This window comes from Puma concolor, chromosome B4 (assembly GCF_028749965.1).
Source record: "Puma concolor isolate L17-30 chromosome B4, mPumCon1.1.hap2, whole genome shotgun sequence".
In the NCBI taxonomy this organism is placed as follows: Eukaryota; Metazoa; Chordata; class Mammalia; order Carnivora; family Felidae; genus Puma; species Puma concolor.
In genome coordinates this window covers 137,784,327-137,808,476 of record NC_141673.1, presented here as the reverse complement: position 1 = coordinate 137,808,476, position 24,150 = coordinate 137,784,327, and the positions used below count along the sequence as shown (strand labels likewise).

Genomic DNA, 24,150 nt, shown 5'->3' with positions numbered 1-24,150 from the left:
CCACTTGGGATTCATTGTCTCTCTCTCTCTCTTCCCCTCCTCCACTTGCACTGTCTCTCTCTCAAAATAAATAAACTTAAAAAAATAAAGTTTATATATTTTTGAGGGGGGGAGGGGCGGAGAGAGAGAATCCCAAGCAGGCTGTATGCTATCAGCATGGAGCAGGATGTGGGACTCTGTGAAATCATGACCTGAGCTGAAATCAAGAGTCCCACACCCAACCAACTGAGCCAGCCAGGCACCCCTATTTCACTTCTTGATATGCCCACATTCTACCAACACTTGCTCCCTTTGGGTTACTGATGAGGGAAGAAGGACTGAGAAGAAAAGACACTCTGGGCTGTTGGTCTTTCCCCTTCCTTCTATGTCATTATTTTTAGCATATGTGGCGACTGGAGGGAAGAAAGATGATGTTCAAGCTCCTTGGTCGTTGCCCTTTTCTAGGATGCACAGCCTTCTGTGTGCAGTCAAAGTAGTTCAAGGTCAAACAAAGCATGGTCTCCTGGGGCTCTTCTCTCACTTACCCAGCTGCAGGCATAACACACTTTCTGTGCACTCGCTTTGAACCTCCCTGAACTCCCATGCGTGATGGCATCGGTTGGAAGATAAAATTGTGAGAATTTCAAGATGGTGGCAACAGAGCTTTAAACCAAGGGCAGGTCCTTCTGAGCACAGAGCCCTGGGTGACTGCACAGTTTATAGGACTCCTATTCTTCAAGGATTTTCTTAAGACTCCCCTCCCCACTCTTTACCCCCAAGGTCTTGAAGCCCCAGCAGAGCTCCAGTGATATCTTTGTTGCCATTAAGTGTGTATTTCTCTGCATAACTTGGAGTTCCTCCAGATTCTGGTAATGCTGAAGGCATGTGTGGTTTATTTTCACTCCTTGATGATCTTGTTTTGGGGAGGTCGTATGGAGAGTTTTAAACTCAAGTGGCTGCTCTTATAGTACAGATTAGGACGTGTGTGTGTTTGATGCTATTGTGAAAATTTTCTCTTTCCACAACAAAGGACTGTTTAATCAAAACCATTATTATTATTATTATTATTTTTGGACTGGGTGACACATTCAGAAAGATCAAACATAAAAGGTTAAAGGTATATTCAAAATTTGATTTTCTAATTATTTACTGTGGTTATGTAGAAATAATAATTGCTTTTTAAAAACCTATCTATGTACCTCCAGACCTTGTTAAATCCACTTACTAGCTCTTAATACCTCATCTGCAATTTTGTTTTGTTTTGGCATTTTACATAAACCAATTACGTACTCAGAGAATGATGACCGTTTTCCTTCTTTCTTTCCAATTCTATCCTTTCTCCATTTTTCTTGATTTACTGCTGTTAGGCCCTCCGGTACAGCATTGAGTAGAAGTGATGACAGTGGGAATTTTCATCATTCCTCAGGTCAGAAGGAAAGTGTGTCCTTTTTTTTGTTGTTTAACCAATACTGTTTTTTTGTAGTCGCTTTTTAAACATAAAAGCAAAGAGTTAGCTTCTATTCTTAGGTTTTTAATTGACGAATGTATGTCGAGTTTCATGCCTTTTCTGTGTTTATTGAGATGTCACATGATTCTGACTGACTGGTTTTTGAATGTTACATACACCCAGCATTCCTGGGATGAGCCTAACTTGGCTATAATGTATTAATTTCTCTCTATATTGTTCGATTTGGTTTACCCTTCTTTTGTTTACACTTTTATGTCTGTGTTCATGAGTAAGAATGGTCTGAAAGTTTCCATTCTTGTAATATTCTTAAGAGGTTTGGGATCATCATCAAAAAACCAAGTTTGAGGGGCACCTGGTGGCTCAGTCGGTTAAGCGTCCGACTCTCGGTTTCGGCTAAGGTCATGATCTCACAGTTTCGTGAGTTCGAGCCCCGTGTTGGGCTGTGCGCTGACAGTGTGGAGCCTGCTTGGGATTCTTTCTCTCTCTCCCTCTCTCTCTGCCCCTCCCCTATTCACGCTGTCTCTGTCTCTAAATAAATAAATAAATAAAAAATTTAAGACCCCACAAATTTTAGATTGCTTTTTTTCCTTCTTGGAAAGAGTTTGTGTAAGAGTTACATTATTTCTGTTTTGAGTGTTTATTGGAATGCCCAGTGAATTCATCCAGACCAGGACTTTTTTTTTGGGGGGGGGGTTAAGTTATGGATTCAATTGCTTTCATAGTAACATGACTATATTTTCTACTTTATTGTGACAGTTTGAGTAAGTTTTATTTCTCTGGTAATCTGACCATCCATCTAACCTTTCATAGGGTTGTTTATAATACCTTCATAGGGTATTTTACACTTGATCTTAGCCAAAAGGCTAAGGAGCGATTTGTAGTAGTATATTTTTAATACACGTAGGATTGGCAGTGCTATTGCTTTTTTATTCCTGACTTTGTATATACGTGCTTTCCCTAAGCACTTTAAAGGTACCATTCTGTTGTCTTCTGTTGAGAAGTCTGTGGACATTTTATTTTAGGTCTTTTTAATATAATATGCCTTTTTCCTCTTGTTGTGTTCAAGATATCCCTTTTGTCTTTGACTTTCAATAGTTTTATTATGATGTGCCTGGGGGTAGGTTTCTTTTGTTTGTTTATCCTGCTGGAATTCTTAGGGTTTTCTGACTTTGCGATTTGATCTTCACCATTTTTGGAAATTGCTCATCCATTATTTCTTTCATATCACTTTCCCCTCATTCTCTTCTATCCTTCTAGACTTTCATAAGCACATACCCTAGACATTCTCAGCGTGTACTCTATTGCTGTTAGCTGCTCTGTTGTGCTTTCCATGTTTTTGCTGCTCGGTGCCTTATTATTATGCTTTATCTTCCCCCCTGTATATTTTAGTTTTCTAATTTTCTCTTGAACTTGTCCATAGCACTCTTAATTTTGGATACCGTATTTTCAGTTCTAGAACTTCCATTGGATCTTTTTAATTTGGGGGCCAAGATGGCGGAGCAGCATGGAAATCCTTGGCTTTTCCCGTCCCTGAAATACAGCTAGATCAGCACCAAACCATCTTACACACCTAGGAAACTGATCTGAGGATTGACACAACAATGTGCATAACTTGGGCCACAGAACTTGGCAGGTAAGTGGCGTGGAGAGGTAAACTGGGGGAGAGAGAAGCCATGGAGGGTAAGCAGCTGTTTTTATGGAGAGAGGACAGAGAAAGGGGGGAGAGTGCAGCAAAGCACTCCCCCCAAAAGTAGCTGGAGAGAAAGAGAAAGAGTGGAAACACAAGGGACTGAACAAGAAATCTGTTCCCCAAAACCATTAATGGGGAGAAAGGAGAGGGTTTCAATACCATTAGGATTCTATAAACAGTGGACTGCAGAGTCAGAAATTCCAGAGACCAGTACCTGGTGGTGCTCTGGTGGGAAGGAAGGGCAAATCCCCAGGAACAGTCAGTGAGGTGTGAGGGGTCCGTGGGCCACACGGGGAGAAGCAGTTCCCCTGCTTGGAGGGTATTTGGTAGAGGCTACACAGCCTCTCCACAGGCAAAGGTCCCAGTGGACCCTAAAGAACTGCCACGTTTGCTGGTTCTTTTTAAAAGAAATAATTTCCATTTCTCTGCTGAATTGTTCAGTCTTGTATTTTATCTCCTTGAGCATATGAAGCATTTAACTGTTCGTGCTTGTTCACTGGAGCCCCTGGGTCTTTCTCTCACTGTTTATTGCTCAATGGTCCAGAACGATTTAGACTTGTCTTAGGGAATAACACATGACATTTCCTTTTCATTTCCAAGACTCCGGGTCTGTTTTATCTGTGGTGACAAGGCCATGCTGGCAGTGCAGTGAACATGGCCTGTGCTAGGAGCAAGGCATTGCATTTAAGAAGTTGGGGGTGACTTAGAGTGGAGAAATAGATCCAGTGTGTGGAGAGAAGAGGAAGTAAAGCTTAACCACTCTTAGAAGTCGACATCAGGTGGCTTGTATTTCTGGCCACTGGCTGAGTCCTTTACACCCACACAACTTCAGAAATCAGCATGTCAGATGCATAAGTTGAGAGGGTCACAGAATGTGACTATTGACAGATTTTTAATCTACTTTATTTTATTTTTTATTTGAGAGCGAGAGCGAGAGAGAATAGGGGAGGGGCAGAAGGAGAGAGAGAATCTCAAGCCCGCTGCACCTTCATCGCAGAGCCCAACATGGAGCTCAAGTCCATGATGCTGGAATCATGACCTAAGCCGAAATCTAGAGTAGGATGCTCAGCCAACTGAGCCACCCAAGTGCTCCTGACCTACTTTTAAAAAAGAATGGATGTTTAGAGATTTGGGAACATGGGACAAGGGTCCCATGGTTTAGCCCCTCATATGCTATGACCAGGCAAGTTGCTTTCCTTCTCCGTGTGTCAGGACTGTCATCTCCAGAGGAGATAACAATTCCTACTTTTTCCTATTTCATACGAAAAGTACAGTACAGCTGATATTACTTATGATGCCACCACGAAAGTAACATTTTTGAAGTGACAGTTTGATTGTGTCATCCCAGTGATCAAAGTCCTTCCATGGTTCCTGTGGCTCTTGGGCTTGGTGACAACCTTGCTCAGCACAGCTCACTGTTCATCAGGTGGCCTGGCCCTTGGCCGCCTCCTTGGCCTCATCTTAGACCACTTACTCCTCCGGTCATACTGACTTTCTGAAGCTCCCTTGACCTGGCCATGATCCTTTCCCTTGGAACTTCCCTTGCACTTGCTGTTTCCATCTGCCTCGTAAGTGTCCCTCTTCCCCCTGCTGGCCAACTCCTGATGCATCTGCTGTCATGTCCTCAGGGCCATCTTCCCAGCCTGAGGACCAGCTCAAATCCCTGTGACATGCACTCATTAGACCGCACCTCTCTCTCCCAGGGGGCTCCCAAAGTTGCAGTTCTGCATTTATTGGTGTGATTATTTCCTTCATGTCTGCTTTCTTGCTAGAAGTCAGCCCCCGGGGCAGGCACGGTGCCTGTGTTTGCTCATCACTCTTAGCCCGCTGCCTGGGGAGAGGAAGCACCCAATAAATATTTGTCACATAAACGAAGGAAGGAGAGGAAAGCTTGTTAATTTCATTAATTTCATCCCAACTGTCGGTTTTGCCTGTTTATTAACTTGTTTTCTGAGAAGTGGGTTGGGCAAGAAGCTTTAGGAACAGATGATTCAAATTAGGAAAAAAGGGAAAGATTGGTCTTTGAGTGTCCTTGGCTACAAGTAATTAGTATTCAGCCACGTCCACCGTCTGGAACCTGGTTTCCAGTGCGAAGGGAGCACGTGTTTAGAATTTAAACAAATTCTCCTGGAAACACCCGTGCGATGCAATTGCTAAGGTAGCCAAGGAGGCTGTGTGGTTGAAAAATCTCTTTTCTGTATTTGTTCACTTCTTCTTCTTCTTCTTTTTAACTGCTGGCATTATAGTGAGGATCTACCTGGGTACAGTAGGGGGCACGGGGATTTTCAGGAAATAGGAGACCTCTCTGGCCACTTGCTGATCAGCCAAGGGAACAGAGGGTCTGGTCGTGATTGCTGCTGCGTCTGGTTTTGGGGCTCTACATGTCAGCACTGTCTGTGGCACCTAGAAGACAGGGCTGAAGACTGCAAAAAAAAGTGTCATCTTTTCATTGATTTCCTGGTGCCTGTGTGATAGTCTGGGGAAGTCCTCTGGTCACCGAGGGACTCTGAAGGCAGCCTGCTAGGAGCTTGGGAGCCAAGGGGCAAGAAGTCAAATGTAGACATGGCTGTGGGATGGCAGGGTGAAGGGCATGGTCGCGGTGCTTAGAGAGGGGCTGGGAAGCCAGTCGGTCTTTGGAAATCACAAAGCCACCTCCACATAGGCTGCACGCCTCACCGATGAACGCAGTGTTTGAATCAGCCGTATCTGAGCTCCAGTCCTGGTTCGATACCGACTGAACGGAACACATCTGACCCCACATGTGGGCTTTTGTCCCGGCCAACAACCTCTTGTCTCACACCCCCTAGGTGTCTGCTGATTCAGTTAACTTCTGACGCTATATGCCTGGGGTTAGCGCAGACCTCATGGGGTAAGGGCTTATTCCCACACGACTGTCGCCCTCCTTCAGACACCAGGCGCAGGATACCAGCTTGTTACCTGTACTTCTGACCCTCTGGTGACACTGTGGGGGGAGTCGGCCTCCCCTGGTTTGGTAATTGGCTGAAGTGGCTCACAGAACTCAGGTGCTGTTACGGGCTCATCATAAAGGACGCCAGGTCAGGAGGAGTCAGAGGGAGGAGATGCGCAGGGCCTATGGGACGGGGTGTGGAGCTCCCCTGCTCCCTGGCGGTGCCCCTCTCCCCGCACCTCTCCGCCATCACCAACCCAGAAGGTGGTCTTGTTCTTCTGTAGCCCCCAGCGCTCTATGGAGGGCTCAGGGGGTAGGGCTGGAATCTCCCCACCCTGAAAGCCCCATCCTGAGGCCATCTAGGGACCCCACCTGTGTGTGGGTTTATGCTAATGTGTGACCTCATTGGCATAAACTCAGGTGAGGTCCAAAGGGGCTCCTTGTGAGAAACGAAGGACATTCCTATTACTCAGGAAATTCCAAGGGTTTTAGGAGTTCTGCCCTGGGAATAGGGGACAGAGACCAAATGTATTTCCTATTATGCCACAAATACCCTCCAGCCGTGTGACCTCACCTAAGATGTTCAACCCTTAGCCTGTGAGTCCTTCAAATAAAGTCACTGTGCAGAATGAATGAGGCAGTCTACATTCGACCCTTGACAGACAGGGAGTGTTCAGTAGAGCAGCCGGGATCCGGTCACCCCACACCGCCACAGGGCCCCGTCCAATGGGTGGGTCTGTGAGGCAGGTTGTAGTGGCCTTTTTGCTCCCATACTCTGGGCATATTTTTAAAGCTGAATTTAAATGAACTTGGGTCACCCTGAAGGGCAGAGAGTGCCACAAAAGGGCACAGGCTATCGGAGAGGTGGGTGTGAAAGTGGGAGAGGCATTTGTTTGTCTGCTGAACAAATATTGATCGGTGTTGGCCACGTGTGGGAATCCGTGCTTAGCACCGAGAATATGGCGGTGGGAAAGACGCACAGCGGCCCCTGGCCTCTAGCAGGGAAGACAGGGAGGGACGCGGCTGTTATATGCTTCATTACTGCTGTGTTTGTATTTAGTATGTGATGAAGAAATGCCAAGTGCCAAGTTCATGCAATGTGGGGGCTGTAACCAGCCTGGTACGGTTTGGTAAATGGCTGATGGGGGCATTGTTCAGAGATGATTAGTGTCCCAGATGTCACTTTAGGACCTGCAGGCAATAAGATCCCCTGTTCCCTGCCTTGACTTCAAGCTGCCAAGTGGAGATGATCATTCTGAATGCCTCAGTGAGACATGGGTGTGCTGGTTTCTTTCTTTCTTTCTTTCTTTCTTTCTTTCTTTCTTTCTTTCTTCCTTCCTTCCTTCCTTCCTTCCTTCCTTCCTTCCTTCCTTCCTTCCTTCCTTCCTTCCTTCCTTTTAAAATGTCATTTATTTTTGACAGAGAGAGAGAGAGCGTGAGTGAGTGCATGTGCAGGGGAGGGGCAGAGAGAGAGGGAGACACAGAATCTGAAGCAGTCTCCAGAGTCTGAGCTGCCAGCGCACAGCCTGACCCGGGACTCAAACCCATGAACCATGAGATCATGACCTGAGCCAAAGTCAGATGCTCAACCAACTGAGCCACCCAGGTGCCCTGGTGGTTTCTTAAGTAAACCCTGAATGACGATCAGATTTATGGATTCTAGCTGGTGTATTGAAATATGTCTGTGTGGACCCCAGCAGCTCTCTGCTTTGACTGGTTTCCATTGGACCGGTTCCATATCTTGGATTTGTGCATATCCACAGCTAGGTGGAAAGAGTCCATTTCAGCTCTCTTGAGAACAGGGTCAGATGGCGGGGCGGACGGGATTTCAGATTTGGTTACTAGGTCTGAGGTCAAGATTTATCAGAGAGTCTCTCAGAGAGAAATGGTGAAATTTCCGATTTTCCTACAGTGTTCAAATGTCTTCTGTGCAGTAAGTGCCATCAAGGCTGTAGGCATTTTCTTGGAGACCGCAAGTGGACCCCCTGGGCCCCGTTGCCCACCACTGTATATGCCTGATACGGGCGATCCAACTGCTACAAAAATTAAAGATGAGACTGGAAGCAGCTTCCAGAGGAAAGTAATGAAATTGTATCACCAGCAGCTCCTGTTCCTTCTCTGAGGCCAAAGAGCTGGCTGCCTAGTAGATGAAAAGTTTTGCATTCGGATGGACCTTGCACGCTTCTGAGAGTGTCTGCCAGGGAGAGATTGCCATTGAACCTACAACTGCAGTCCTTTCTGGTTTACAGAGCACTGTAAGTCCTGAACGAGGCATTGGGGAGTCTGTGTTCTGCTGGCAATTTTGTTAGTTTCTCCACTGTTCTGGGCCTGAGGCTCCTCACGAAGAAAGCATGGAGATTGCATGACAGTATGTGTCTCTTAAGGGTTGAATTGTGTCCCCCCAAAAACCATGTGTTGGAGTCCTAATCCCCAAGACCCCAGCATATGACCTTAGTTGGAGACAGGGTCTCTGCAGAGGTGATGAGGTTAAAATGAGGTGATTAGGGTGGGCTCTAATTCAACATGCCTCGTGTCCTGAGAGAGGGGAGAAATTTGGACATAGGGACCCACATAGGAGGAAGGTGATGTGAACAAACGCATTGTCCATAGGCCAAGAAGAGAGGCCTCAGAAGGAACCAACCCAGCCGAAACCTTGATCTTGGACTTTCAGTCTCCAGGTGATGGGACAAAGTTCTGTTGTGTAAGCCACCAGTCTGTGGTCCTTTCCCACAGCAACCCCAGCAAGCTTCTATGATGTCTTTATGCTTTTTCCTCCCACAGACCTCTTCGGTGGTCTAAGGTTAACCCTGGATCCCTTCTCACAATAATGCTTACATGTAAAAAATAATACATCAAGCTATAAGAATGTTTACTGAAATACAGTTATCAAAATACCAAACATTTGTGAAGAGGAACGTAGGTGCTACTTTAATAATGGATTCAATACCAAGAGAGAGCGGCAAGTCTAAAAGAATCATAAATTTTAAGTAGAGATGAAGGGTGAATGCTATTTCAAGATATGCAACAACCATAATGGATTGTGACCAGGTTATGGTTTTTATTGGTGGCAGACACAGGGCTGCTGATGTGGCATGATGCCTACACTCATAGTTAAGATGCTAGATATCCGTTGCTGGTTAGCGGAGCAAGGATTTTATTTTCATCCAAGTGTACATATTCCCGGACTGGCCGATGTCTGGGACCTTTGGAGATCTGTGATTGGGTGACTCTGGACTAATTTCTCTTGGAGGCTGAAGTCTGTGGCTTCTTGCCTTGTCCCACTAACCGTCCAGGTGGGCCTTGGGGACTGGGTGTCAGGGGCTGGTGGTCATGCCACACCCTCCTCCTCTCTGTTGTCACGGTGGTAGGGCCCATGTTGTTCGTGGAAGTGGTCCCCTCTCAGTTGTAAGCACCACAGTGCTTACTCCAGAAGACTTCTCTGCATGGCTGGCCTGTGACTCAGCAGAGCTACCCCAGTTATTGTTGTGTGACTCAGCCGAGTCTTCCTGTGGACCCACACAGGCAGGAAGTAGCTGATTATCTATCTCAGGAACTGCATCCTTGCCCTTGTGATGGAGTCAGTGGTGGATGAATCATGGGCCTCCAGTCAGCTGGTCTTCACTCACACACGGCTGATCCCAGGCACTGGTGTCGCCGGGCAGTTTCACATGAGCTCATCTCATCCATGCAAATAACCACACTCTCCCCTTCCCTTACAGGTTCTTATCTTTCAGAAAGGAAGCCTCTATTTGGACCTTGTAGTTTGAACGGAGGGATTACATCACCACAAATAGAAACATTTTCTTTATGGCATAGGAAGGGTCCTGTTCTTGAAATAAACGCAGAGGTTACATGTGGAGATGTACGGATGGAATTTTGGAGGCCTTTGGGTGGACTATTCACAGTGTTCCACTGATGCTAAGACACACCTTGTTTATGCTTGAATATTTCCAAAATCAGGGTGTCTCTTAAAATTCCTGGCATCTTGTATTTGACAAAATGGGGTGCATAAAAATACAGGCTATTAAGGAACTAGAAGATTTTGATAAAAAAGAGGGCCAAGACTTCTGCCCACCTAAGAAAAGCCTTTGGTCACTCAGAGTAGATAGTCAGCCAAATGCTACCTTAATTTTGTGGGATTTTTGTCCTTTGAATCAGATTCGGGGGGCATGTTTTGTGTATAGATAGCAAAGAGGATAATTCTTCAAAAAGAAGGACAGAGGAATAGAGGGACCTGTTACTTATTTGTATGTATGAGTCATAATGTGTTTTAGATCATACTTTAGAAAATGTATAAAAGTCCAAAATGGGGTTGTGGATCTGTTTAGCAAACAAACAAACAGACAAACATCTCTGTCTATGGGATTGCCATGTACCTGCTGGCAGTTTCATTGCATGTTAATGGCTGATTTAACCATTGACTATAATGATCTCAATTTGAATTCTGCCAAGGACCCACAAAATCTTTGCTTTCTTAGGGCAATGGCCTCAAGGCAAGGGCAGAGATGTTGCAGCTACTGCTGGAGTTAAATAGTCTCCAAAAAGGGAGAAATACTTGCACGTTAGTTAAATTTTTAAAAAAATTTTGAAATCATTGTAGATTCAGGGGAGTTGCAGAACAAAATACCCGGGGGCGGGGGGTGGGTGGTGGTGGTGAGGGGAGGGTCCTTGTGTTCCTCACCCAGCTTCCCCTAATGGTAGCATCCTACATGACTACAGTACAGTATCACCACCAGGGTGTTGACATAGGTCTGCAGAGCTTATCCAGACTCCCCTGTTTTATATGCATTCGTGTGTGTGTGAATCGTTCTATGCAATATTATCACGTGTGTGGATTCTTATAACTTACTGATGTCCATCAGTTCCATCAACATAGCCACCTCATGCTGCCCCTCCTCCCCCACCTCCCATTCCTAACCCCAGGCAACTACTAGCCTGTTCTCCAGCTCTGTAATTTTGTTATTTCAATATTGTTACGTAAATGGAATTGCACAGTGTTTAAGCTTTTGGTTGACTTTTTTCTCTTGGCCTCATTCCTTTGAGATCCGTCCATGATGTTGCATGTTATGTATTGCTGGATGGTATTCCATGATACGGGTGCACCGTGGTTTATTTTATCCATTTGTACACTGAAGGACATTTATTTCCTGTTTTTTTTTCCTCTTATGAATAAAGCTGCTTTCTGCATAGTAATGTTCAAGGTAAAAAATTATACCAACTACTAGACCAACAGTTTGCTGAGGGCAGATGGCGTTTTAGACACATTTTTATCCACTGTGTTTAGCACAGTGTTCATGTATGCATACTTGATAAAGGCTTGGTTAGTGACTGAATAGATGTAAAGCAGCCATTTCAAGGAGACAGTAGGGGGGTGGTTAAAATAAAGATTTAAATCCAGACTAGAATTTGGGGCCTGACTTTATCACCTCCTGGTTGATCGAATGCAGACCTCTGTTCCTCATCTGTAAAATGGGATAATAGCACGACTGCTGTTGTAGGGCTGTTGTGAAGAAATGCATGAAGCTCTAAGCACAGTCTGTTATTCACTAATTGCTTAATCAAGTTCGGTTGTTATTGCTATCATTCGTAAGCTGGTCATGGACTTACATAAGATTGTAATAATGCAAAAGCCATATCTTTTTATTGCTTTTATTCTGTAAAGCTTTTCCATTTGACTGAAGATGTGCCATGATATACATGATATTTACACAAATTTAAATTCTGTGTGTAGGTATACATGAACATTCAAAATATCTTGTATCTTCTTTTTTTTTTTTAATTTTTTTAATGTTTATTTTTTGAGAGAGAGAGAGAGAGACAGAGTGTGAGTGGGGAAGGGGCAGAGAGAGGGAAACACGGACTCTGAAGCAGGCTCCAGTCTCCGAGCTGTCAGCACAGAGCCCGATGCGGGGCTTGAACTCATAAGCTGTGAGATCATGACCTGAGCCGCAGTCAGATGCTTAACTGACTGAGCCACCCAGGTGCCCCTCTTGTGTCTTCTTTTTGAAATGACAACTCTTGCTTAACCCTATCATGTATAGTATTATCTCAGGAACATTAATGGCCAAATACCAAACCGCCTATGCACATTTTTAGACATTTGTAAAGATGGGAATGTTCTTCTCTGTGCAGCTGTGCAGGGGTTTCTAGCCACCTTCGAAAATGGCATCTGCTCATATAAAAGTGGGTGAACAGATTTTATTTTTCCCTTTCCATACATATAAGCAACACGTGTCTTGGTTCCTTCTTTTCTTTTTCAGAAATTTCATTGCTGCCTGAATACTTAGAAGGGAGAGGATCTCTCCTCTTGTCTGCTTGTGCTCACAGCGTGTGTGCCCGGGGTCACGTTCAGGGGGAGTGTCTCTCCAGTGACCTCTTGGAATGTCATACTCAGTAAAGCCCTGAGTCATATGGAACCTCCTGCCAGACAACATGAGGCAGCAATTAGAAACTAACCATTAACTAGCTACAGGGGCAGGAGGAGGTGACTGAAATTTCCAGCTATTTGACAAATAAAGACCAGTGATATTTACCATTACATAAATGGAGCTAGAGTCAATTGGCTTTGACATGTCAAGGCAATGTCGGGTTTATAAAGATTATTTTGTCATTGCGCTTGACCCTGGCAGGATGCAGAGTAGGAAAGGTTGTTAAGAAATGCCTCTTGGAGAAATCTGGGATTTGCAGGTGGGCAAAGTAGCTAGGTATGAGAGACAAAGGATTCCAGAGATTTTCCACACTGTCCACATCACACACTAGCCATACCTGACTACCTTCCTGCTATGCTATCTTTGCTCAAGTGCCCCTTTTCCCTAAACCACCTTTCCCTGGAGAAATTCTACTCATTTCTCAAGACCTGGTTACACTGTCACTTCCTCTATGATGCATTCCTTGACTCTACTGGACAGGATCAGTTGGTTTTTTCCTCTGTGGTGACAGTCCTTTATTATATTTATGTAATTAAGCATAAAAGCTATTTATAATATATATATATATAATATCTATATCTATCTACCTACCTACCTATCTATCTATAATATCTTTAGCCTATTGATGAGACAATCAATATATTAATTGATTTTTGAATGTTGAACCAGCCTTGCATACCTGGAATAAATTTCACTTGGGTTATGTTGTGGTATATAATTCTTTTTTTTTTTTTTTAATTTTTTTTTTTTCAACGTTTATTTATTTTTGGGACAGAGAGAGACAGAGCATGAATGGGGGAGGGGCAGAGAGAGAGGGAGACACAGAATCGGAAACAGGCTCCAGGCTCTGAGCCATCAGCCCAGAGCCTGACGCGGGGCTCGAACTCACGGACCGCGAGATCGTGACCTGGCTGAAGTCGGACGCTTAACCGACTGCGCCACCCAGGCGCCCCTATAATTCTTTTCACACACTGTTGGATTTGATTTGCTAATATTTGGTTGAAGATTTTTGTATCTATGTTCTTGAGAGATAATGGTCTGTAATTTTCTTGTAATGTTTTTGTCTGGTTTTGGTGTTAGGTGAATCTCATAGAATAGTTAGGAAGTGTTCCTTCTATTTTCTAGAACAGATGGTAGATAGTATGATTTGCTCCTTGAAAGTGTAGTAAAATTCACCAGTGAAACTATCTGGGCCTGGTGCTTTCTGTTTTGGAAGATTATTAATTATTGAATCATTTTTTAATAGAAGCCTATTCAGATTGTCTATTTCTTCTTGTATGAGTTGTGGTAGACTCTGTCTTTTAGGGAATTGGTCCATTTCATCTAAGTTATCAAATTTGTGGGTATATGGTAGTGTATACTATTCCTTTATTATCTTTTTAATGTCCATGGGATCTTTGGTGATGATATCCACTCTTTCTTTCATTTCTTATATTAGTAATTTGTGTCTTCTCTCTTTTTTTCTTGATTAGCATGACTAGGAGTTTACCAATTTTATTGATCTTTTCAAAGAACTACCTTTTGGTTTGCATGATTTTATCTCTTGTTTTTCTGTTCCCAATTTCACTGATTTCTCCCCTAATTTTTATTATTTCTGTTCTTCTGCTTACTTTTGGATGTGATTTGCTCTACCTTTTCTAGTTTTCTTAAGTAGAAGCTTGATCACTTATATATATATATAAATGCATACATATATATGTATATATATGTATATATGTATGCATTCATACTAAAAATTTCCTTGTAGGCACTGCTCTCACTGTGCATACAAATTTTGTGGGTTGTATTTTCATTTTCTTCAAAACATTAAAAAATTTTTCTTTTGTCTTCTTCTTTGACTTGTGTTATTCTGGACTGTGTTGTTTAATCTCCACGTATTTTGTGTTTTTCCAGTTATCTTTGTTGATCTCTAGTATAATTCCACTGTGGTCTGAGAGCATATTTTGACATTTTCTTCACCCAGAATATGGTCTCTTGGTGAATGTTCCATGTGAGCTTGAGAAGAATGCATACCCTGCTGTTGTTGGATGAAGTTACTCTATGAATGTCAATTACATAAAGTTGATTGATGGTGATTTTCAGTCAACTGTATCTTTACTGATTTTCTGCCTGTTGGATCTGAACATTTCTTGACAGAGGAGCGTCAAAGTCTCCATCTATAATAGTGGATTTTTTATGTCACTTTGTAGTTCTATCGGTTTTTGCTTCATGTATTTTGATGCCTTGCGTTAGGCACATACACATACACATTAAGAACTGTTATGTCTTCTTGGAGAATTGACCCTTTTATCATTACATAATTCTCCTCTTTATCCCTGATAATTTTTCTTGCTCTCAATTCTGAAAATAAAATAGCTACTCCAGTTTTCTTTTTGATAAGTGGTAGCATGATATGTCTTTTTGTATTCCTTTTCTTAATTTTTTTTTTACTGTGGTAAAAAATATACAACACAAATTTTGCCATTTTAACCGTTTTTATATGTATAATTCAATGGCATTAAGTACATTCGCATTATTGTGTAACTTTCACTCCTATTCATGTCCAGAACCTGGGAACAGAAACTCTGACCATTTAATGATAACTTCCCCCCCCTGCTGGCAGCCCTCTATCCTACTTTCTGTCTATATGAATTTGCCTATTCTGAGTACCACATGTAAATGGAATTGTACAATGTTTGTCCTTTTGTCTGACTTTTTTTTTTTACTTATAACGTTTTCAAGTTTTATCCATGTTGTATCAGAATTTCATTCCACTTTTAAGGATGAATAACATTTCATTGTATGAGTATGCCACATTTTGTTTATCCATATATCCATTAATGAACATCTGGGTTGTTTCTACCTTTTGGCTCTTGGGAAAAATGCTGCTATGAACATGGATATACAGGTATCTGTTTGGGTCCCTGCTTTCAATTCTTTTGGGTATAAACCTTGAGGTGGGATTGCTGGATCATATGGTAATTTATGCTCAAGTTTTTAGGAACTGGCAACTGTTTTCCATAGCAGCTGCGTTATTTTGTATTTATACCAGAAGTATAGAAGGGTTCCAATTTCTTCTCCATCTATTTACTTTTTATGTATCTGTATTGTTGTATTTCAAGTGGGTTTCTTGTAGACAGCATGTAATTGGGTGGGTCTTTTTTTTTTTTATTCACTCTGTCACTCTCTGTCTTTTCATTGGTATATTTAGACCATTCACACTTAAAGTTATTATTACAGTTGCTTTAGTATTGACCATGTTTTTAACTGTTTTCTATTCAATGCCTCATCACCCTTGGTTCTTTCTTTTTTCTTTTTTCCCCACTTCTGCCCTTTTTCTGTTTTGTCTGTTTTATTTTTTATTTTTTGAATTGAAGTATAGTTGAGATACAATATTATTTCAGGTGTACAAAATAGTGATTCAACATTTATATACATTATGAATTGATCACCACAAGTATAGCTACCACCTGTCACCATACAGCATTATTATAATATTATTGACTATATTCTGTATGCTGCACTTTGTATCCCCCAGTCATATTTTTTATAACTGGAAGTTTTTACCTCTTAATCCCTTTGACCTGTTTCACCTATCCCTCTACCCTTGTCCCCTTTGTCAAGCGCCAATTTGTTTTCTGTATTAATGGTCTGTTTCTGTTTTGTTTTGTTCATTTATTTTGTTTTTTAGATTCTGCATATATGTGCAATCATATGGTATTTGTCTTTCTCTGTCTGCCTTATTTCACTTAGCATAATATCCTCCAGGTCCATCTGTGTTGTCACAAATGGCAAGATTTCATTCCTTTTTATGGGTAAGTAGTATTCCATTACACACATCACATTTTATTTATACACGCATCTATTGCTAGATACTTAGATTGCTGCCATATCTCGGCGCTCGCAGATAATGGTGCAATGAACATAGGGATGCATATATCTTTAAAACATTTTTAAGAATATTTATTTATTTTCTGAGAGAGAGACAGAATATGAGCGGAGGAGGGGCAGAGAGGGAGACACAGAATCCGAAGCAGGCTCCAGGCTCTGAGCTGTCAACACAGTGCCCGGCATGGGGCTTGAGCCCATGAACCGTGAGATCATGACCTGAGCTGAAGTTAGATGCTTAACTAACTGAGTCACTCAGGTGTCCCGGGAGGCATATATCTTTTTGAATGCCTTCTCTGGTTTTAATTGAACATTTTGTACGATTTTTTTCTCTTCTCTTAACATATCAATTATACCTTTTTTTTTTTAACCTTTTTTAGTGGTTGTCCTAAAGTATGCAGTCTGCATTTACAACAAATTCAAGTCCAATTTCAAATAACACTGTATCCAGGTATATCTGTTTGGTGTTCTTGGAGTTTCTCTGAGGATCTCTGGTTAGAGCCCTTAGCATATGAATCATAGTTCTTTTAAATTCTCAATCTCTGTAGGGGTGCCTGGGTGGCTCAGTTGGTTAAGCATCCTAGTTCGGCTCAGGTCATGATCTCATGGTCTGTGAGTTCGAGCCCCGCGTCGGGCTCTGTTCTGACAGCTTGGAGCCTGGAGCCTGTTTCAGATTCTGTGTCTCCCTCTCTCTCTGCCCCTCCCCAACTCATGCTCGGTCTCCCTCTGTCTCAAAAATAAATAAACATTAAAAAAAAATTCTCAGTTTCACAATCCCCAAATTGCTACCATATCTGAGTCTGGTTATGATACTTGCTTGGTCTCTTCAGATTGTGTTTTTTTGCCTTACATCATGCCTTGTAATTTTTTATTGGAAGTCGGATATGATGTATCAGGTGAGAGGAGCTGAGGCAGGTAGGCCTTTGATGTGAGTTTTAGGTCTAGTTGGCTGTGTTTACTCTTTACTATAGCTGTGGTGTCAGAGGTTAAAATTTCCTCTAAGATTCCTGTTTTAATGTCCCCCGCTGTCTTGGATTTTCCTAAAGACATTTAAATAGGACATGAAGTTTGCTTTTTTTTTTTTTTTTTAAGCTGTACTCTCCTGTTATTATACAAGAACCCTACTGATGTGGTGGCGAGGTATGAGGGATAGCAAGCATCCTGTAGTCCTTCGTTGAGGCCTCAGTCTTTCCATGAGCCTGGGTTGGATGTTTCTCTCCCTTTGGGCTTTGGTAAAGCCTCAACTGGTAAGACTTTGGTAAATAATTTCTCTTGAAGGGCAGGCCTCATTAATGAGAATAGAATGTTTTCCCTTCCTCCTTTTGGAAGCAATAGGAGATTTTGCTCTGAACTCTACAGTGAGAACCTGGCAGGACTCTTGGAGGTAAAACTCACAAAAGTGTGAGCAAACTCCTAAGACTGGGTCCCATTAGAGTTGTGTCTGATTCTCAAGCCTGTCTACACTGAGCCTCTAGCAACTAGTCAATTACAGCTTAAAGTGTTCCTACAAATACTGGCTGCAGCCCCAGGCTTCTGCTTTTGGGCCTCTGCTCTGCAGGAGCTGTGAGTTTTTGTATTTGCCTGTCTGTCCCTCCAGTTCTGGGGACAGCTGTTTGCTTTGTGACCTCAATTTTCTGATGGATCTAACAAGACGTGTTGATCTTTAGTTCGCTCAGCTTTTGTTTTCTTGTTGTGAGCATGGTAGTGATGATTTCTAACTTCTTTACACGTTAGACCGGAAACAAGAAGTTAGCCTTTTTCAGTACATCTTAGTTTGAGGACTGAGATTTGCACCCACTGTAGACTGACGGCTGCAAGTATTGTCCGAAACTCCCTGGCAACTATTCAATTCATGAAAGGGACTCCCCAGACCTAGTTTATAGGAACCTGAGGCAGAGGGATGATAGACCGGACCTTACATCTACATGGCAAAGGTGTAGGGAACCAGCAAGACAATCTTGAGATGGAACCTGGGTCTCCTCTCCCTGACCAGGCTTCCCTGGATATAACTGGGAATTTTGGGGGGGTGTCTGAGGACATCCTTTTGTGTTCCACTAGAGCATACACTGAGAGTAGAAGTTAGGCTGAGTGCTAAAATAGCAGCCCAGCGTCCCCCTGCCTGCTATGCGTTTGCAATAGTTGACGTGCATGAAGGAAGAGCCTTTCATGGGAAACATTATTTTGTGCAGATTTCTGGGGAGAAAATGGTATATACCACTTGTTCCCAAGATAGGACACGGGGATGATGTCTGAACCCTAAAGAGAGTAGGTAAAAGATATAAAGGCTGCCTTTGTGTGAATCAAGGACAGGAGCAGGGCTGCTCTAGGGCCCAGGTGGCAAAGTACAACTCAGAATCAGGAATAGAGTTGTCAGCGAGGAGTCATCCATGTTGTTTGAAGACATGTGGATGTGGTGCCCTTGGATGGGGTGTGGTGGGACCATTGGAGGCAGCAAAATATTTTCTGCTGTAGGAACTCTGGCAAGATGCCACCATGAGGGGTGCGTGGAGGGTGGAGTCCGAGCAGACCTGTTTCTGCGCATGGGGACTTGCTCAGGGCCTTCGCATTTGAGCAGGAGGCTTGTTATGTGGATGGGGACTCCCTTGATGATGGTGTAGGGTCCTCTTTCACGTGTGTGGGTATTTCTGACTCTAATTCCTGTACCTTCATTTTTGTTGAGCACCTGAGTCCCAGGTGTCCTGAAAGACCAGGTTTTCTTCCCTCTGCTGACAAATTTCTAGGGGCCTCAGTCCATTCATCTGTCAAGAATGTGGATGAACAAACATATAAATTGCATTTTCAAACTGAAGTGGCTCTTAATAATTGGGTTGGTACCATAAGTCCCTATGTTCTATTTAGTTAAGGAACTTATCAAAACAAAAAGAAGAAAAGAAAGAGCCTTCTTGGCTAGCAGTCTATTTATCTTGCAAATCAGCCCGAGTAAAAGCCAAAAGAAAAGGTGGGGCGCATGCTGTGACCCCGCCTGGGGACTCACCAAACCCAGATCTATGTGTCTATAGTTTGGCTCCATGGGATCCGCACTGCACCTTCCAGGGTGCAGTGTCCTTGGGTGATCCCCATGGAAGCTGGATGGAGAAAGGAGGGAGAACAGAGAAGTCACAGTCCACTTATTTGTTCAGTGCATCCTTCATCTTCGGGCATGAGATCGTGACTGAAATCAAGAGTCAAACGTCTGACCAACTGAGCCCCCCAGGAACCCCTGAAGATAACTCGAGTGTGCAATCAGGTGATTAGGTTCTGTCCTGCCCTGACAGTGGCCAGGGGCCGAAAATGACTTTCCTTATGTTAAGAAAGCTATGTCTGTCTGTCTTCTTCTGGGGGCCCCTCACTCTTGCTGCTTACATTATCACATTGTCTGGTAACTCCGTTTCGTTGGCCTCCACCTTCACTCTTCGCAGAGCATGTTAAGGCATAGATTTTAACATCTTGGCGCTTGTATTCCCAGAGCCTAGCACAGGGCGTGTTCACAACCGGCTCTCAAGCTTTTCTAGGAAGAGAGAGCGATGTGAAATTTAATTCGAGTCCTCCCAATGCTGCAGTAAGAGCACCGTTAAGATGTCCTCCCTTTCCAGAATTCCTGTTGCAATTGGGGTTAGTCCTCATGGTTTGGCGATAATGGCTCTCATTCTCTCTCACCTCTTCAGGCAGGATGCTCTAGGGCAGCATCTATCTCTTATCCTTGTTTTGCATCCCTTGATGCCTCCTTTCGTGTGCACAAACTGCATGGTGGATTTTTCCGTCTTTGTCCACAAGACTGAACTCCTCAAAGGTGAGACCGTGTCTCATGCACCTTACTTCCTGTATCATTTGACATAGTGCCCGGCACATAATAGGTATGCAAGGAATATTTGTACTTACGGACCAAGTAGTAGATTCTAGAGACATGGCGAGCTCATTTCAAGATCAGCTTTGCCGGCCAAGTCCTGCCCAGGTTTGCCAGGCAGCACTCTTTCTCAATACCTATCAGATGCTTATCAGCATGTGCTAACCTGAAACGTCAGACCTCTCATTTCCCGAAGGCAACTCACCTGTACTCTCCTGGGGCCAGAACAGCTCTGAAATGAAAAGGAAACTAAGTATCACACCCCAAAGCACGCTTTCCTGCTGTTTTATCATTAACTGCTACCCAGAAGCCCATGCTTCAGCAAGGTCAGTCTTGTGATGCATAGAGGAAGTCAGGAGTTGTGTATAATGGGATGTGATTTCCTCCTGGATTTAAGTTCTGGAAACTTGGCTTCTTGAGGGAGATTATGCCATAGGTAGTACAGAGAAGCTATTGCCCTTAAGAGAAGGGTAGTGCCCAGACTGGGAAGGGGACAGGGATCTGTGGGTCCCATGAATAGGGGGATCCTGTTCTTCTCTCTTTCGCAACGTCAGGAAAGGTGAGAAGACCCTGAAAGTCATGGCCATGTGGTGCACCATGGAGGCTGGGCCCTACGACCGAATCTATCATCTTGCTGCAGATTCGTCTGCCTGCACTTGGCATGGAAGCCACAGGCTGCCAGATCCCAGTGGGCCATGTAGGTGTGAACAGGAAATGAATATTTTGCTCTGTGTTGCTCTTTTTAACTTTGGAGAAGGTGTTGAATGGGAAGAAGCGTCCGCAATTGGACTCTGCACTCTTTCGGTGACTTGGAGTTGACTTTGATTTAAGGACATAAAGTAACGTGATGATTCACGCATATCTAGATTGCAGGACTAAGATTTATTCCTAGCACATATGTAAGACGTCTAGCAGTTCCTGGATGTTTAAGGGACTTGACCAAGATTACTTTCCTTCACCCTTACTGTAGGTAATGGTCAACGTCTAGTCTCCGATCGTTTGAGATACATCCTTAAAAACTATGGAGTGCTGATCAAAAGTTTTTCTCTTGGAATTGAATTGTTCTAAACACCCTAGGGAAGCACGTCATTTCTTAAAGTCAGGAGTTCTTGTTGAAATAGAGTTGTGCGAATTTGGATTTCCCGATATTTGATGCGATAACAGATTAATGAGAGCTCCCCATATCCCTTTTTTTGAAAAGCACTGGTTGATATAAACCTGAGTGTCGACTTAGTGGCACAAGTTTGCCTTAAATAGCAGCTCAGTTCAAAGGTCTTGTGTCAGAATTGTGCTAATGGCCTCAAGCCACAGTGGAAATGGGGTTCAAATGCACCATCATCACTCTATCCTGATAAGGGAGGCCACACTGCATTTCACTCCTTCTGTCATGTAACTTCCAGGATAGGGGAGCCCACAATATCTCCACGCAGAAATCTGGGTGGAGGGTAGCACCTGCTAGCTGCTCTGGTAAATGATTAGTGGCTGATTCCTGACAGGTTCCTCCTGGAGACTTTTAGTGACTGGAATGTGACTTTGCTTCTTCCATGTCCTCATGGGACAGGGTCAGAGAAATGTGCTGATTTTATTACTTACACAAAGATAACATATTTGTGATTTTTCCACAGCTGTCTTCCTTTTAGGTAGGAGGCCAAAGCAAAAAAAAGAAAAAAAAATATTGGTTTTAAAGTGATCTTTCTTAGCTTCTGAAGAAGTCATCTGTGGAATTCAGAAAAAAACCCTTGGGCTGTTGGGAGAAATCTCGGCTATCACATCTATCCAGTACCCTATGTACAGCTAAAAATGAAGCTCCCGGTGATGTGGCATTGTGACATGCCCCAGGTGACAGTGGAACAGGGCAGAGGCGAGGATCAGTCCTCTAATAGCTGGTCTGGCACTCGCTGATGAAACAAGCATACGAAAGGCCTTGTAAAGCACAAATAATTTGTTTTTCAACATTATTTACTCCTTCGCCCTTTAAAAATCCAGCTTAATGTCTTTAAGCATTTGTGGGCCACTGTAATCTTATGAGAGTAATAAGTATGTTATATATTGTGTAGGCAATACAATCATTTACAAAACTAGAAGAAACCTAATACAAAGAAGAAGAAGGAAAATAAAAAGAGACTGGTTTCCCTTCCAGAGAAGTGGAAAGTCTAGTAAAAATATAAGTAAATGGTGTAAGATAGCAATATCCCGCCATACAGTGAGGGTTCGATGAAAAGAAAGCCCTGATGTTTTAATAGAGAAGGTTTTATAAATTTAAATGTCACATAGGTGGGTCTAGTACAAACTAAGCTCATGACTTCAATATATACCAAAATAGCATTTATTTACTCTCGATTCCAAGATAAAAACCTGGAAAATGAGAAATAAGTGATTATAGTGAGGTCGAGCCAGTGGAACAGCGACAGAAGTGAAATGCTCACTTCTGGGTGAACCTTGGAAGACACACAGCATCTCACTCTGCTGCTGGCCGCGTTCGAGGGAGAAGGAGGGTCCAGAGCCCCGTAGAAACACAAGACGAAAGGATCCTGGGTCCCTGAATTGCCCCGTGGAGTAGTTGTGAACAAACAGCCCTTGCTTTGATCAGTGTCACAAACAGAAGTAAACCTGTGTTAAGTCCGGGTCATTACGCATTTGGGGCCGAGGTGTTACCGTAGTTAGCTCGCCTCTGTGCTGAGTCCCTGTCACTTCTTCAGGCCTCTGTTCCGGGACACTCACCCTCTTCACACATTGCAACAGTCAGATTCTGATGGTATCTAAGGTGCTCCCTCACCGCTCAGAAATGTTAGCGTTCAGTATTACACGTTCTTACATTGATGGAATCTGCGTCCGCTCAAATATGCGTGGCCATTCCCTACTGTCTCTTGTTCCTTGATTTTCCTTTCACGCTTCCGTCGGTTTATGTAAGGATCGCAAACATAATTGCAAAAAGTATTCCGTGTCAGATAATTGTCGTATCTCGGACATACTGGCACATCTGATTCTGCTGCTTGTCGTTTTTGCTTCCTTCTACGTGCCGCTTTGCTTTTTTTGTGTGTTCCATCATCCTTTTATTGAGAGCGGCTGATTCTCCTGGGTTACTTTAGCTGTGGGAGTTTTTTGAGGCCTGGGTTGAAGGGTGTTTCTCTAGAGACTATCTGCTCCTGCCAGTTGTCTGGGAGTGCTGTCAACCTTGACCACTTTAAATATAAATATCACAATGAGCCATTTCAGGTCACGCAGGTCACTTGCGATTCCGACGCAAACCGTGACTGAAGTCTGGTTTCTGGTCACAATTTCTAAAGGCAGATTCTGCTCCCCCCCCACCCCCCTCCACACGGTGCCAAGGTCAAGATAAGCAAGTTCGGTTGCCTTATTTTACATGTATCGCGCTCCTCTCTCCTTCCTCTTACTCTGGCGATCTGCGCTTGGTTGGAGAGCCCTGAGCTGGGGAGGGGGAGGGGCCAGTTCTTGTGACAGACTCTACCTGAGCATGTCCCGAGCCTGTCCCCAAGCCCTGTGCACCTGTCACACCAGAAACCCGGCACACAAGTGTGATCTTGCCAGACCTCTCAGACCTGCATTTGGAAACGCCTGTTGAATGTTCAACCTGGCCTTTTGGTGATTTTCATTGGGAGCGTCTTTGGGGGTGTTCAGTCCTCCAGAGGGCTGTGAATGGACTGTTCATGCAGCTTCCCTATGGGTTTGTGGGCCAGGCCAGGAGCAGTGATGTGTGTGTGTGTGTGTGGGGGGGGGGGTGCCCATAAGCTCAGATCAACAGGTGGCTGATGTCAAGCTTGCTTTTCTAAAATGTAACAAATTTCTCTACATATTATGCCAAAAAACAAAGAAGTAACATGCAAAACTCCCAGGAAGATGAACTGAGATTGAGTGAGTAGAGGGAGGAGGAAATGCCTTCAGGCCTGCCACAGAGCCTCTGTTTATGGAATAATTATTTTTCAGGGCTCTGCACCGGGAAGGCCC

At 43.5% G+C, this 24,150-nt stretch overlaps 1 long non-coding RNA gene across 1 annotated transcript; it reads left to right on the top strand.

Annotated features, from left to right (window-relative positions):
* Positions 1-430: 430 nt before the first annotated feature.
* LOC147579546 (uncharacterized) lies at positions 431-18,529 on the top strand. Its single transcript, XR_015253190.1, has 4 exons — positions 431-848; positions 1,347-1,405; positions 2,898-3,080; positions 17,433-18,529. It is a non-coding gene; the product is annotated as an uncharacterized LOC147579546 (long non-coding RNA).
* Positions 18,530-24,150: the final 5,621 nt, after the last annotated feature.